The following is a 16,163-nucleotide window of genomic DNA, read 5'->3' on the forward strand; positions in this document are numbered from 1 at the left end:
TTGCTATCATAAACTGTGCTGTGATGAACATGGGCGAACAAATGTCTGTTGGTGTTGGTGATCTCTTTCTTATTTCTTTTGGGTATATGCCCAGAGAAGGTTTTCCTAGGACATATGGTACTTCAATTTCCATCTGTTTTAGATATTGCCATATTGCCTTCCACAGTAGCTGTACATATTTACAAGTCCACCAACAGTAGATAAGCTTTCTTGTCTTACCATACCCTCTCCAACAGTTGTTTCTATCAGATTTATTTTTTTATTTGTTTAAATTAGGCTACACTAATGGGCCTTAGGTGGGATCTCATTGTTTTGACTAGCATTTCCCAGATGGCAGTTTACCTGGAGCATTTCCACATGCGTTTATTAGTCATTAGGCCGTATCATCCTTTGTGAATAGTCTGTTCTGGTCTTTTGCACCTTCAGAGGTCTACTAGTTTGTTTTTTTCTTGCTGTAATCTTATAAACTTCTGCAGATCATAGTAAGTAATCCTTTGTCTGTTATGTCATTACTAAATATATTTTCCCAGTCTGTCAGCTCTCTTTACTCTGTTAATAAAGTATTTCAATGAACACTGTTTTATTTTTAACAGGTCTGATTCATCTATCTTATCATCCATGGAAGGGTTTTTCCTTTTATAATTATGCTAGCCCATGTATTCCCTGCACTTGGACACCTAGCGTTGTCCCAATTTTCTCATTGATGATCATGATAGCATTGTTTTTCAAATGTTGAACCATCTCTGCATCTCTGGTATGAATCCCACTTGGTCATGATGTATTTTTTTGTGATATGTTGTTAAATTCTATTGCCTAAGATTTTATTGAGAGATTTTTTTGCTACAATGTTCATGATAAATATCCGTCTGTTATTCTCTATCCTTGCGGAGTTTTTTCCACGTTTTTGTACCGTGGTAATACTGACTTCATAGAATTAGTTTGGCAGTTTGATATCCCTGCTTAAGTTCGGGAAGAGTTTGTGTAGGGTTGCTGACAGTCCTTCTCTGAATGCTTACAACTCTCCTGTGACGTCATCTGAGCTGGGGCTTTCTTAGTATGGAAGTTTGTGATGACCTTGCTATGGGTATGTTTTAAGCTTTTAATGTTCATATGCACTCATTTGGGGAAAGAGTGATTTTTCCAGATATTTGTCCATGTCCTCCAAATTATTGAATTTGTTGGAATACAGTCTTTCAAAATACTGAGTAATTAATCTTTCTAATTTCCTTGGGGTGTACTGGACTTCCCATTTTTCATCCCCAATTCTAGATATTGATGTCTGCCTCTTCTTTTCCTTTGTTAACCTTGTTAGCAGTTTATTGATCCTTTCAAAGAACCAACTCTTTGCTCTGTTGAGTCTTCCCATTTCTTCTGCTTTCTGGTTCATTTTTCTCTTCTCTAATTTTATGATTTATTTTCTTTTGCTGTTAGAAGGATTTTGCTTTTGGTTCAGTTCTAACTGTTGGAGGTGCTGAGATAAGATGCTGACCATACTTCTCTCTTTTTATTTGTGCATTTATTTCACTAAAGTTACTTCTGATAACTCCATTTGCTATGTACCATAGACGTTGGTATGTTGTATTGTTCTCATTGGTATATAGGAACTTCTTAATTTCCCCACTAACTTAGCTAATACTCATTGTTTTGTTTTGTTTTTGAGAAGTGTGTTATTAAGTGTGCAGGTATGTGTCTTGTTTGTTTTTGCTGTTCTTTCTATCATTAATCTCCAATTTCATGGTTCTGTGGTCAGAAAAGAGGGTCTGAATGAGCTCTAAGTGTTTCAAAATTCAAACTTGCCATTGGCCCCAGCATGTGGTCTATTTTTGAGTAAGAGCCTTGTGAATTGGAGAAGAATCTATATATTTTTTATATTAGGTGAAGAACTTTGAAAATATCTATTAGATTGAGTTACTTTGTTGTGTTGTTCAGCTCTTCATAAATTTTCTCTTTTTGTTATCTAGTGTACATTAATAGCCCATTTCAATACTTGGTGACTTTAAATAGCTGTCATTTAATCTTTCTCTTGAGTATATGTGTTTACTGGGTAGGTATTTCTTGTGCTCATCTTGTCTAGTTCTTACCTGATTTGCTACAATTGTCACACACTTTAATAGTGACTAATGGGCTTAGAAAGTTTTACTATTAGTCATCTGGTTGATATTGGCTATTAAATTGAATGCCTTGGTTCTTCTCTAAGAGCTGTCTTACCCCCCAGTAGTGTGTACTGGTTCCTCAATGGTATGCTAGTCTGAAGGTTATAATAGGCCAAAGATAATACTCCCAAATCGTGGAACCAGTGTAGTATACTTTTTTCTATATTTTGTTAGTCAGGTCTTGCCATGCTTTAGTCAGCAAAAATTCAAGAGCAGGAAATATAGATTTTAACTTTACCTAATTCACTCAATTCTGTCTCAATTTTTTGTTTTAGAAACGTGAATCTCCCTTATATTGCTTTATGTTTGTTCTTTTTATTTTCATATGGACTTCAAATAGTTGAACTTTTGATAATATGAGGTATGGATAATTTGTACTGCTAAAGGTTTAATGAACTTAAAATAAGAAAAAATCGATTTCTTCTTTGATAAAAGGCGTAGCAATATCACATTCCTATCAAGTATGATATTGGAGGTACCATGGACTGCTAAATTGACAACCTGTTATGTTCTGGAAGAGGTAACCTCAGAATGCTCTTCAGAGGCAAGGATGGTAAGACATCATCTTACATATTTTGTACAAATTGTCAGGAGATATACCATATATACTCGTGTATAAATGTGCTGAAAAACGGGTTTGGTTTATACATTGCTCAGGGGTACATCAGCGAGGTGTAACATCTTGCTGCCCCACCACACCCCCAGAGGTAACAGGATGAGCACCTTTATCTTGCGGGTGATTACCATTTCTCCGCTGTTCATTCAAAGCCACAATGACACTGCAGGGCTTTGAATGTTTGTTTACTCATATCTAACCAAGCAGAGCCATCCTATGATGTGGGCAGCTCCAATGTGGGCAGAAGCACCTGTAGTGATTCACTTACACCTGCAGCTGAACTGGTAAAGATGTGTCTGTGGCTGCGCTCTGTCTCTCCCCTCTGGTCTCTGTGTTAATTCACATCCTGCATCCCCCTTCCGCAAAGACTCCCCCCACCTCCTCCCGTCTGAGACATCACGCGGTGGTGGGGGGGCCTGCACATTACCATGAAATTTATTTTTCAAAGTCTTGTTTTTTTATCCTATTAGAAATGAATACTCTTGAATGAAAACAAAATGCCCGTCATATGAGGCTGGTTTCAAAAGGAAGGTTGTACTCCAGAGCAGAAGAGAGCAATAACAGTATTGCAAGTAGGGAATTCTGTGTTGACGAAAAGCAAGTGAGGGAGTGGCAGAAAATGAAGGCTGACTTGGAACAGATTCTAAAAGCTAAGAAAGCTCGTCATGGTTTAACATCTTTTTATGGGGCTCTAGAGAGTGAATTGCATAAATGGGTTATGGAGTGTCGGCAAAATGGTTACTGTGTAACACGCATGGGAATCCACATACATGCTCTGTAAATGACTACCGATGACAAATATAAAGTACCCTGCATTGAAAACGTTGCTGCATCAGCAGGATAGTGTACCCACTTCATGAATAGGTTTGGTCTACTATGTTTGAGACCAAGAACAAAGAATTCCCAAAACTTGCCGCAAGACCTTGAAGAAAAAAGATGTCATTCCAGTAATTTATTATAAAACACAGAAGGATTATGACCTGGCAGATATTGGGACTATGGATGAAACTGCCATGACTTTTGATCTTCCAAGCAACAGAACTGTGGAAAGTTTAGGAGAAAACAACATTTTTCTCAAAACCACAGGAAACGGGAAAAAAAAAACAACACTTTACAGTTGTTCTATCATGTTTGGCTAATGAAACTAAGCTGCATCCTATCATTATTTTTAAAAGAAAGACCTTGCCTAAAATGATCAATTTCCCACCAAGAATTACTGCACGTGCACATGTTAAAGGCTGAATGGATGAAGACGGAACCAAAAAATGGCTGGAAGAAATTTGGAACTGACGACCCAGAGCAGCCTTAAAGAAAAAATCATCATTACTTGTTTGGGATATGTTCAGAGCTCACCTATCAGATAACATTAAAAAAATTGACAAAATCTAGTAAAGTTACTTTAGCCGTTATTCCAAGTGGGCTTACATCTGTACTGGTGCCTCTGGATGTATCTTTGAATAAGTCTTTTAAAGACCGTGTGCGTAGGTTGTGGCATGAATGGATGGCATCTGGTCAAACCCGACTAACAAGAGGAGGAAATCTCATGAAGCCTGACATAGAGTTAATAGCAAAGTGGGTTCAAGATGCATGGGAAGACATTCCAGAAGACATGGTGCAACGTGCCTGCCAGAAATGTAGTATTAGTAATGCTATGGATGGCAGTGAAGACTGTGCTTTGTATGAAAATGATACCAGTGATGGTGATGACGGCGATCTCAGTGAGGACAGTGTCTATGATGACCACACATCAGCTGAAACTCTGCATTGGGATATGGATGATGATGAGGAATCCAGTTGTGAAGGATTTTAACTCTTTACATTTTAGTTTGGTTGCTGATTGAGCTCAGGGAATAGTACTTTTAAGGTATCATTGTTGATACTCATTGTTTTTGTTGAACCTATTTTCCACTTACTGTGCTGGTTTACTAATGTTAAATGACTTGTCATTTTATTTATGTTTTTTATTTAAAATAAATATTTAAATACATTACCCCACTGATGTCTCAATTTTTAGTAATTTTATTTTCATTTGTTTTGATTTTTGAAACTCACCAATCGCTTCTGCATTTTCCACCCTAAGCTTATACTCGAGTCAATCAGTTTTTCTGGTTTCCCAGGTAATAATTAGGAACCTCAGCTTATACTCAGGTCGGCTTATATTCGAGTATATACGGTAAGCCCCTAGATAAAGATATCTTGTTTTGTATCATGAAGAGGAGAGGGAGGCTCTCGACAAGATAGATTGACACAGTGGCTGGATCAGTAGACCCTAACATAGGAACAATTGTGAAGATGGTGCAGGACTGTGCAGTGTTTCATCACTGTGTGCGTAAATTCACTAAGGATAATGGGTGACTCAATGGTACCTAACAACAAGTTTGGTAACCATTATTAGAGTTATCTTTGTCATACATAATTTTATTGATTTTGTGGATGGTGTTAAGAATATTCATAGCAAAACAGACATCAATTCCTCATTAACATATATCCATTGTGTTAAGGATTTTACCTAATCTTTTGAAAAGCTATTTTCAACTGTATCCTATAGAATTATTTCAAAAAGAGCACAGTGCTCAAGACTGACCTTTTTAAAAAATAGATAAGCTAAACTATTGTTTTCTTTCTAGTAGCCCTAGTGGTACAGTGGGTTACACATGAGGTTGGCAACCACAAGATTAGAGATTCAAACCCATTAGCCATTCCATGTGGGAAAAATGAGGCTTTCTGCTCCTGTACAAATCAGCAGCCTTGGAAACCCAAAAGAGCATTTCAACGCTGTCCTGTAGCATCACTATGAGTTGAAATTGGCTCAATAGCAGTAGGGATGTGTGGTTTTAAGGAATTGTTTTTTTCAGATGCCAACTGTTATTTTTTTATTTATTTTGTTGTTGTCTTTAACATTTTATTAGGGATTCATGCAACTCATCACAATCCATACATATACATACATTAATTGTAGAAAGCACATCTGTACATCCATTGCCCTAATCATTTTCAAAGCATTTTCTCTCCACTTAAGCCCTTTGCATCAAGTCCTCTTTTTCCCCTCCCTCCCCGCTTCCCCCCTCCCTCATGAGTCCTTGATAATTTATAAATTATTATTTTGTCATATCTTGCTGTATCTGGCGTCTCTCTTCACCCCCTTTTCTGTTGTCCGTCCCCCAGGGAGGAGGTCACATGTAGATCCTTGTAATCCGTTCCCTCTTTCCAATCCTCTCACCCTCTACTCTCCCAGTATGGCCCCTCACACCCCTGGTCCTGAAGGTATCATCCACCCTGGATTCCCTGTGCCTCCAGCTCCTAATTGCACCAGTGTACAACCTCTGCTCTATCCAGACTTGCAAAGTAGAATTTGGATCATGGTAGTCCGGGGGCAGAGAGGGGAGGCGGGCAGGGGGAGGGGGGAGAAAGCATTTAGGAACTGGGGAAAGCTGTATTCTTCATCGGTGCTATATTGCACTCTGACTGACTCATCTCCTCATCTAGACTCCTCTGTGAGCAGATGCCAACTTTTAATAGGCTCTGATTCACAGTAACTCTATACACAATACAACAAAATGCTGCTGGGTACTGAGTCATTTTAAGATGATTTCAGGTATATTTTTGGTTTAAGTTTAAAGACTGAAGCTGTGGTACTCAGGTTCTTCTTCTGGTCTAGTGACAAAGGGGGTTCAAAGAAGCAATTAGTCATAAATATCATATCATTTACCTGACTAGCCTTCCTCTATTTTTTCCAGATGAATAAATAATAATTATACCTTGGATGGCTGCTATCATTTATGATAACAATCTATAAATCTACCCCTTTTGCCATTCATGGCTCAGTAGCTCTTGGCTGATATTCAGAAAGAAAAAAAGTGAGTAAGAGCATCACAGTAACTTTGTATGTTGCTGGAAATGACACACACACGAGATAGTAGGGAGGTGGTACAGTATTCACAGTTTAACACTTGAAATTCAGTGTTGTGTAATCTGGAGACTCTGTGAGTTGGAGAAACAAAGTAGCTACAGGTTTACTGGCAAAGGGGCCATATCAACTCTCAAGGGTCTACCCACTATCACTAATCAAAGGTCTTTCACACCCAGCTATACATTTCTGCATTCTAGTTACTTCGATTCTGAAATACTGGCTTCCATTACCAGATACTTCTTTAACATAACAATAAATTACTTCCCAACTCAAACTCTCTTAAATACTAAATCTTTAACTAAGTTTAAATCCATTCCTATTACAGACATAGTGCATTCAATGTAATGGTAATGTACTGAACTATATAGCAATTTTATGTCTCTTAATAAATGCCAGGTCAAATTTGTTCACCTGAAAAGAGCACTGATAATTTAGCTAATTCAATTCAATTATTTCTCTTCTTTAGTGTAATGCTTTCACATTATGTAGAGGCAATGATACAGAGTAAAATATTTTGACACAGGTGAGAAAACGCAAATGCTTTCAAGGTTTACTTCTTGAAATTGGAAATATTTACATAAAAACAGACAAAGATGACTATTATTTTTCCAGGTCACTTATACTCAAAATATGACAGGAAACAAGCACTGACCTTTCTTGGATTTAAACACAGAAACTAAAAGCTTCCATATTTTTTTATTCTTTTTTTTTTTTTTTTGGACCATCTCCAGGGCACCTTTGCTTGACTACAGATTGAGTAGGTTAACCTGTTGCCCTCAAGACCGTTTGTCTCTCTGGAGCTGTAGGCATTCATCCTCAAAGGCACCTTTCCCTTCAGAGTCACACAAGCAGAGCTGTTTTATACAAAAAGAGAATAAATCATGTATTTGTCACACGGCACACAAAACAAGTCATTTAGTACAATGGAGCAAACTGCTGCAAGTTAGCTCACTTCAACAGAGTTCTACAATGCAATGTTATTCAAATGCTATGAGAGAGACAGGTAGGATTGATGGCAGGGTAAAATATTTTAATATACAATTTTCACAGACATAAATTCAACCTCAAGAATATTTTTTAAAGTAACTGTGGTAAGAAGGTAATATGATACAACAACATTTATTATATTTATACCAATAATGCTAAAATGTTATCTAAGGCTCAATTATGAATTCTTGAAGATTCTATGATGCTAATTTTTGGAAACTATACAATTTATTTTAAATAATTACAATATCACTCCAATTTTAGCTTATATTTTCTGCAATTTAAATGATTTTAGGGTTTTGATTAATAGCTTTTTTATTTTATTTTAAAATGAACATTCACATTTTGTATTTCACTAATAACCACATTGTAATTTAGAAAACAAATTTACTTAAAACATGCCTCAAAAGATAGTCCAAAATAATGTGACAGAGAAACCCACAAGTAATATTTCTCTTTAAGCTGCATAAGGCACAGATATTCTTGGATATCAGTCAGGAAAAGTGAATTTGAGAAATTATAAAAGGTTATGTTCCAGGAATTGATGGATATAATAATACTAGAATTATTTTGAATTACATGTTTTAAACATTTTTGTTAAATAAGAATATCTTCAAATAGTTTTGTCTAAGATTAGATTTTTATAGGCATAATTGTCAAGCATTTCTCCCAATAAATTTGATCTCCTATATTTCCAATAAAAGCTTATATACAGAAAATAGTGAGATAACTTTTTCAGAGTCGAAGCAAGTTCCATGTGCAAAAACTACACTTTTCAGAAAAGTTTTTTTTAAATAAACACAAACTGTGTGCTGCCTTGAGAATATAACAAAGAACTTCTTGTCCTTGAACCTATGAAGAATAAACTTTACAAAATCCTCATAACACATCATTTTAATACAAGTTATTACAAAGATTGATATCATTTTACATAATTACAGTAAAGCAAGTAAATCAAATAGTTAATAAGTATACCTTCTACCATTTCTGCCAAAAGACTGCATTCAAGGTTTGCCAAATTTCTCAATATCTTATGTATCCAAAGAGTATAAGACTGTGTTATACATTAAATTACTAGAAAAATGTAATTTTCTTTAGATTTCAGGAAAGTAGTTTTTCTTGATTCTTATCATTGCTTGCTTTTCAGAGGGAAATTTTAATAGGATACTTCTTAGATGGCATTTCTCTGATGCTGCTTTTTGTTGAATATACTTTACATATTTTGGTGGGAACATCATAAATGTGATGCTGTTTTCCAAAAATTGCATTTTCCAAGATGCTATAGAATTCATCATTTGCCCCATAGTTTTTGATGTTAGTAACTTAGCTAAATAGTCTCTACCAATTTTATTCATTACAATTTAACTATTTTTATTAGTGTCACAAAGGAGTAATTCCCTGTAAATATTTTACTTAACTCTTTATATTACTATAATAATTGTTTCGTTGGTCATGTATCTTTAATATGATCCATGGGAGAATTTCCAAACTAGTTCTGTTCCCTTTAGTCAAATGTTAATTTCTCTTGGTTTAATACATTATTCACTCACTGCTAATGGTCAATGCTGACTCACAGAGACCTCCTGTGGGTTTCCATGTCTGTAACTGTTTGAGGTAGTAGAGATCCCAGTCTTGCTCCCATAGAGGTGCTGGTGGTTTTGAAATGCCTGTCATACAGCTCACAGCCCAACACATAACTACTGTGCTACCAGTGCTCCTGAAACATTACTATTATGATCTTGCAAGATGATCCAGGCAGCAATACCATCATCCGAGTCTCATTTTTTGAATAAACCATTTAAAAAGGAACTCTTACACTTTTTCATGGATAATGATATTTAGAAAGCAAGATATGGACTATAATTTTATTCATTATGATTAGGAATTCCCTTCTTACACTTTCAGACATTAATACATTAAGCTAAAGAGCAAATTAGTCTCACTGTATATTGTGTCCATCTATATATTAAAGTTGTGCAATATTGGAAAAAAGTGTGCGGCAGAGTTACCTCTCTACTCAATTTATTCCAAATGTAAAAGGAACAAATAGAAGAAATGGAGACGCAAGAGAGGAGGAAATGCATGCTTTTCAAATTATGCTCTTGACAAAACATATTGAATATACCAAGGACACCTAGAGAAATGAGTAAACCAGTCCCTGAAGAAATTAACCAAGTGTATCCTTTACCGCAGATGTCTTTGCATCAACTGAACTCATAGTTACTGTATGTGCAACAGAATAAAACACTATCTATATGTCATCTTCAAAAGGTTTGGTATGTTGGAGCCAGTTGTTACAGCCCTGTATCGGTCTGTCCTCATAAAGACATTTGAAGAAATGGTACAAGAATTAAATGCGATCTCCTTTGGCTACACAGAAACAAGGAGAGCACAATGCCGCACTAGCTCAAAGCTTGTTGTCAGAGGTAGTGTTTGATTTTCCATAATCCATTCTTCTTTGACCATGGCTGGCACCAAACATTCCTCCCACAGCACTCTCCTACTTCTCCTGAGGACAGATGAGCTGTTGCAATGGCCACACAGCATTCACAGATAATACTCATGAGTATGGAGCTTTATTAGGGAAATGTATAGGCTAGCACAAGGGGGAATCAATAAACAGTAAGGCTTTGGTCCACAGTAGTCCCTCTTCTCAGCCACCAGGGACAGGTCCTTTTAGGCCTCTTGCTCTGTGGGTCAAGAAACCTGCCTACCACACTGCATTACTGCCCTGTGCTCTCGGTGGCAAAGCTCCTTTTCTGTTTTTGTATGGTTCGTCTTCTGTCTCTACTACTTCTCACAGGGATCTTGAAAACGCTCTGTCAGTGATCTTCTCGGTGACCACTGGCATCCAGCTTCATGATTCTGAGGTGTTTTTTCATACTCAGAGAAATGGAAAACTGAACAATCCCTAAGTCAGAGTTCCATATAACTTACTTAAATGATCCCATCCAATCAGTTTGGTAGGCGCCATGGATAAATGAATACCAGAGGCATTGTTGCTAAGTGCTGTCCAGTCATTTCCAACTCATAGCAACCTACATACACATAACAGAATGAAATAGGGCCTGGTCCAGTGCTATACGCACACTTGTTCTTACGCTTGAACATCAAGGCAGCCACCGTGTCAATCTATCTTGTCAAAGGCCTTTCTCCTTTTTGTTTGCCCTCTCCTTTATCAAGATTATGTCTTTTCAGAGGAACTGGTCTCCTGATAACATGTCCAAAGTACAGGAGACTAAGTCTTGCTATCTTTGCCTCTAAGGAACATTATGACTGTACTTCTTCCAAGATGCATTGTCTATGGGGTTTTCGATATTCTTCTCCAGCACCATAACTCAAATGCATTCATTCTTCTTCAGTCTTCCTTATTCAAGGTCCAACCTTCACATGCCTATGAGGGGATTAAAAATACTATGGCTTAGGTTAGTCCTCCGAGTAACATCTTTGCTTTTCAACACTGTAGAGGACCTTGTGTAAAAGATACAGCCAAGGAAATGTGACTCTGCTGTCATTTGAAATCTAGTGTCAAAACAAAGCACAAACCCACATAGTATGAAAAATTGACAGGCAAAAGCCATAAGTAATTAAATTCACTTCATCACAGTATCCTTCTATTGCATTGGCTTTATACTTTCTATCAAGCAGGGTATCCTTATTCAGAGAATGGAGATTATGTCCAAAGAATGTAAGGGAAAGTTTAACTGTGCTACCTTCTAAAGTGCATTTCAGTTACAATTATTTAGATTTATTTGTTCTTTGGGTAGTTCAGGGTATATTAAATATGTATTACCAGCACCACAATTAAAATGCATCAATTTTGGTTCTGTGTTCTTTACTCATTGTTCTGTTTTCACTTTATGAGCCCATTGAAAGTGTCAGGCACAGTTTATTTGCTCTTTAACATGTAAAAGAGATTTCTGTGAAGCAGATCTGACCACTGCAATAGAGCTTTAGATTTCTTCACTCTTCTATCGGTGTTGAATGTGGATCCAGTTAAAATGAAATTATTGGCGACTTTCATACTTTCTCCTTTGATCATAATACTTCATCTAGGTCCAGTTGTGAGGAATTTTGTTTGCTTTATGTTGAGGCATAATCCACATTGATGCTGTCATCTTTGACCCTCAACAGTAAGTGCTAGAAGGTTCCCTGTTAGAGCAAATGAAGGAACATCATGTGTACAGCCCTGGTTATTAACTAGTCTCCCCCCAGTCCTAATGCCGTGTCCTTCTTCATGTGATCCAGCTTCTCAGACTATTTGCTTAGCATGTAGATTAAATAAGTATAGTGAAAGACACAACTCTAACACAAACCTTTTCTGATTTTCAATCATGTGATAATCCCTCATTCTGTTTAAGGAACTGGCTCTTGGTCTATGTAGAAGTTCACCATGAACACAATTAAGTGTTCTGGAATTGCCTTTCTTCGCAATGGTATCCCTACTATTTTAAGACTATGCTTTTGAAATTATATCCTTTATTCTTTAATTTGGTGCGGATTTCTGGTAGTTCCCCAATGATGATACACTACTACTACACTTGTAAGTTACCTTCAGTAAAGGAATATGGACATTATTCTATCAATGTTAGCATTGTTTTTTCAAGTTAGATATTGAAATGCTATTTGTGAGGATGATTGATGCCATTCTTTTGAAATTTGTAGTCCTTTCAAACTAAACCATGTAACTGTTGTATTAAAAATTGGCCAATAAGAGTCAATTTCAGCTCAGTAATACTTAGAGCATACATATTTGTATATTGTATTTTATTTTTAAAGCATCTGATATTCTGAGATTCATATATTATATTCTCCATTTTCTGGTTATTAATGGATGTTTGTCACTATTTCCTCTGATATATATATCACATCATATCAGCAAATGAAAGTCCCCAAAGCTTTACTATTTCTGACATGCCTTTAAGGTCAACTTAACTTGAGGAGGCAAGTCATTCCCAATGCAATTTCTGTGCTTTCCAACCTGAGGGGCACCTCTTTCATTGTTGTATCAGTGTTCGGCTTCTGTTCACAGGGTCTCCAGTGGCTAATTTTTCACAAGTGATCTTCCTGTCTCTTCTTGCTTAAATGAACATACTTCTTACAAATGGGCTCTGTGAAACTTTATCTGGCTTAGTTTATACATGTCATCAGAAAAGACCAATGGCTATAAAAATAAATTTTAACTGATAAAGATGGACATCAAAAATGAGAGAAAAATTTAGTGAAATGAATTGACACAATATCCTTAACAATGGACTCAGACATACCAACAATTACAAAGATTTGCAGGACAAGGTCACAGTCAGCTCTTTATACATAAGGATACAATTCAGAAGGGCCAACTCAATGAAAACTAAAATCAGTATAGGCTTATAATAAAAAGTTCAAACTAATCATTTTAGTTATTTTAGTTTGAATTCCACATCAGAACTATCCAGTTTTCCCCTAGCCATGTCTTGTATGGCAATGAATAAATAAACAAATAGATAGATAGATAGATAAGACCGACTTCTATTATACTTAATATGTTTGATAAAAACCTCCTGCGTGTATCCAATGCTCATTTACTATTACAGTTCCTCCAGTGTATGTGTCTTTCTCATTCTCTATGATCTCCGTTTCTGATCTCTAGCATGTTATGGGAGATGTTTCTTCACAGCAGAAGGCCTGTTACTTCATTCCTCTGCCATGTACCCCTATGTTCCCTGAGTCCAGGTAGGTGCTCAATATCAAGAAATCTTTCTTGATATTATCTAATGATTTTTAAAATTATCTATTCAGAAAATAAGGAATGAAGGCACTAAAAATATGTAGGAAACTGACTAGCAGGCAGGATGCCAGCAAAAGTAACAGCGTTAACAATGTACAAATTTAGGTAACAAATGCATTGTTCTATCATGAACATTTTATTGGGATTTCTGGTTTTAAGATGGCTATGTTTAAGCTAGATATTATTCATTTATCTCCACCATTTGTGGGTGAGTTTATCATGCTCTGGTGGCTTGTGTATCATGATGCTAGAAGCTATGTCACTGGTATTTCAGAGGCCATCAGGCTTATCAAAGTGAACAGGTTCCAGTGGAATTTCCATACTAAGAGCAGACAATGTAGAAGGACAAGAATCCACAAATTGGAGGAAGAAACTGCTGAAAAGCTTCTGCATAATTTCAAAACATTGTCAGATGTTGAGGTACTTATGAGTGGAAAGAGAACATTGTCAGAGATAAAGGCTAGTGGATGGGACCCTTCATTTGCAGGGAATGTGAAATGTGACTAAGGAGTAGGTTATTTCTTGGAACAGAGTCTACCTTGAAGGCAAGAGTCAGGTGAAGCGTGTGGAAATAGAGCCTCTAAGATCTTCATTTCCTGAGGGGGCACTTCTCAGTGTAAGGAAAAACAACTGAAAAAACCTGCCAATGATTGGAACTTGGAATGTGCAAGACATGAATGTAGGAAAATTGGAAGTTGTCAAAAATGCAATGGAACACATAAAGATCAATATCATCGGTATTAGTGTACTGAAGTGGATGGATATTGCCCATTTTGAAACAGAAATAATTTGATTTGCTATCCTGTGAATAATACAACCAAGAAGAATGCCATGCTATTTATTGTTAAAAAGAGCATCGCAAAATCAACCATGTAGTAAATGTTGTCTGAGAGAGGAGTTTATCTGTCTGCCTTCAAGGATATTCAATCAATACAACTATTACTCAAATTTATGCACCAACTACTAAAGATAGTGATGAATAAATTAGAGAAATCTATAATCAACTCTGTCAGAAATTGATAAAACATTCCATGTAAAAATGTCTTGATCATTATTAGCACTTGGAATACAAAAGGTGGAAACAAAGAGGAAGGATCGTGATTTGGACAATATAGTTTGGAGGATATAAATGGAACTAGAGAACACATGATAGAATTTTGAAATACCAATGATTTTTTCACATCAAATACTTTTTTCAACAGCACAAAAGTCTGCTGAGTACACATGGATTTTTCCAGATGGAATTCCCAGAAATAAAATGGACTACATCTGTGGGAAGAAATGATGGAGAAGCCAAATCAGCAGCTAAAACCACACCAGGGGCTGACTGTGGGATATACCATCTATTGCTATAATGTAAGTTCAGGATAAAGCTAAAGAAAATTAAAATACAACCTTGACTCTATGCCACCTAAATCATGATAAATAACATCTCGAGAACAGATTTGATGCATTGAAAACTGACACACCTGATGTGCTGTGAGAAGGCATTAAGGTGATCATTCATAAGAAATCAAAAAGTCATTAAAAAGACAAGAAAGAGAAATAAGATCAAAGTAAATGTTGAGGAGACTCTGAATTTGCTCTTAATCATAGATTTGCTAAGGGAAATTGTAGAAATAATGAAGTCATCAAACTGAATTTCAAAGGGCATCTTAAGAAGACAAAGGCAAGTATTATAATTGAGGTAGTTAGTTTATGGTGCCAACCTGACTGATAAACACATGTGGGGTTAATTGAAGTGCAGAGGGATAAATGACTCAGTGAGTCTAGCCTTTTGAGTTCTCAGGTCTCTTGCTTTGTGATGGTTGTACCAGGGTGCAATTGCCTTAGCCAGTTCCCTGCTTCAGCTGGCAAGGCTCACTTCCTGCAAGATGTCCCCGAGGAGAATCCACATAGACCTACCACAACACAGCCCTGGGTGCTGGAGCACCCATGTGGAGAACCCTGCCAGCGCTGAGATACTTACACATTCATTGACTCGGCTTTCCTCCTGCAGTCAGCATCATTGAATGTGTTTTGTGAGATGGAGGAGGACTTTGTGGATTATGGTCGGACATATGGGTTAATGTTGGACTTGTGGGATTGGGCAGCACTAGGTTGGGATATTTTCTTAATGTGCACTCAACCTTTATATAAAACTCTCTCTTATAAATGAGTTTCTGTGGATTTTTTTCTCTAAAGTATCCAGACTAATATAATAATGAAAATTTCAAAGACCTAGAATTAGACAATCAAAAGAGAAGAGCATTTTCAACATATCTAAAACAAAGAATTCAAGAAACAATCCAAGTCTTGAGTTGTAATCTTAAAAGATTCTATGGGTAAAATGTTGAATGGTGTAGGAAGCACCAAAAGAAACTAAAAACACACGTGCAATTCTACCAAAAGAACTAGTTTGTATTTGATGGTTCATGAGGTAGCACCTTAACAAAGCTAACGGTGCTGAAGGAAGAAGTTCAAGCAGCACTGAAAACATTAACTGAAAAATGAGGCTCCAAGAATTGATGGGATATCAAATTAAATATATCAACATACTTATGAAGCACTAGAAGAACTAACTCCTTTGGAAGACATTTAGTTGGCCAACTAATTGGAAAAGATGCACATGTGTACTCTTTCCAGAAGAGGTGATCCAACAGAAAGCTCAAATTTTGGAACAGTGTCAATGATGCCACGTGCAAGTGAACTTTTGCTGAAGATCAACCAACAAATGGTGGAGCAGTG

Source organism: Tenrec ecaudatus, chromosome 1 (genome assembly GCF_050624435.1).
Source record: "Tenrec ecaudatus isolate mTenEca1 chromosome 1, mTenEca1.hap1, whole genome shotgun sequence".
Taxonomy (NCBI): domain Eukaryota; kingdom Metazoa; phylum Chordata; class Mammalia; order Afrosoricida; family Tenrecidae; genus Tenrec; species Tenrec ecaudatus.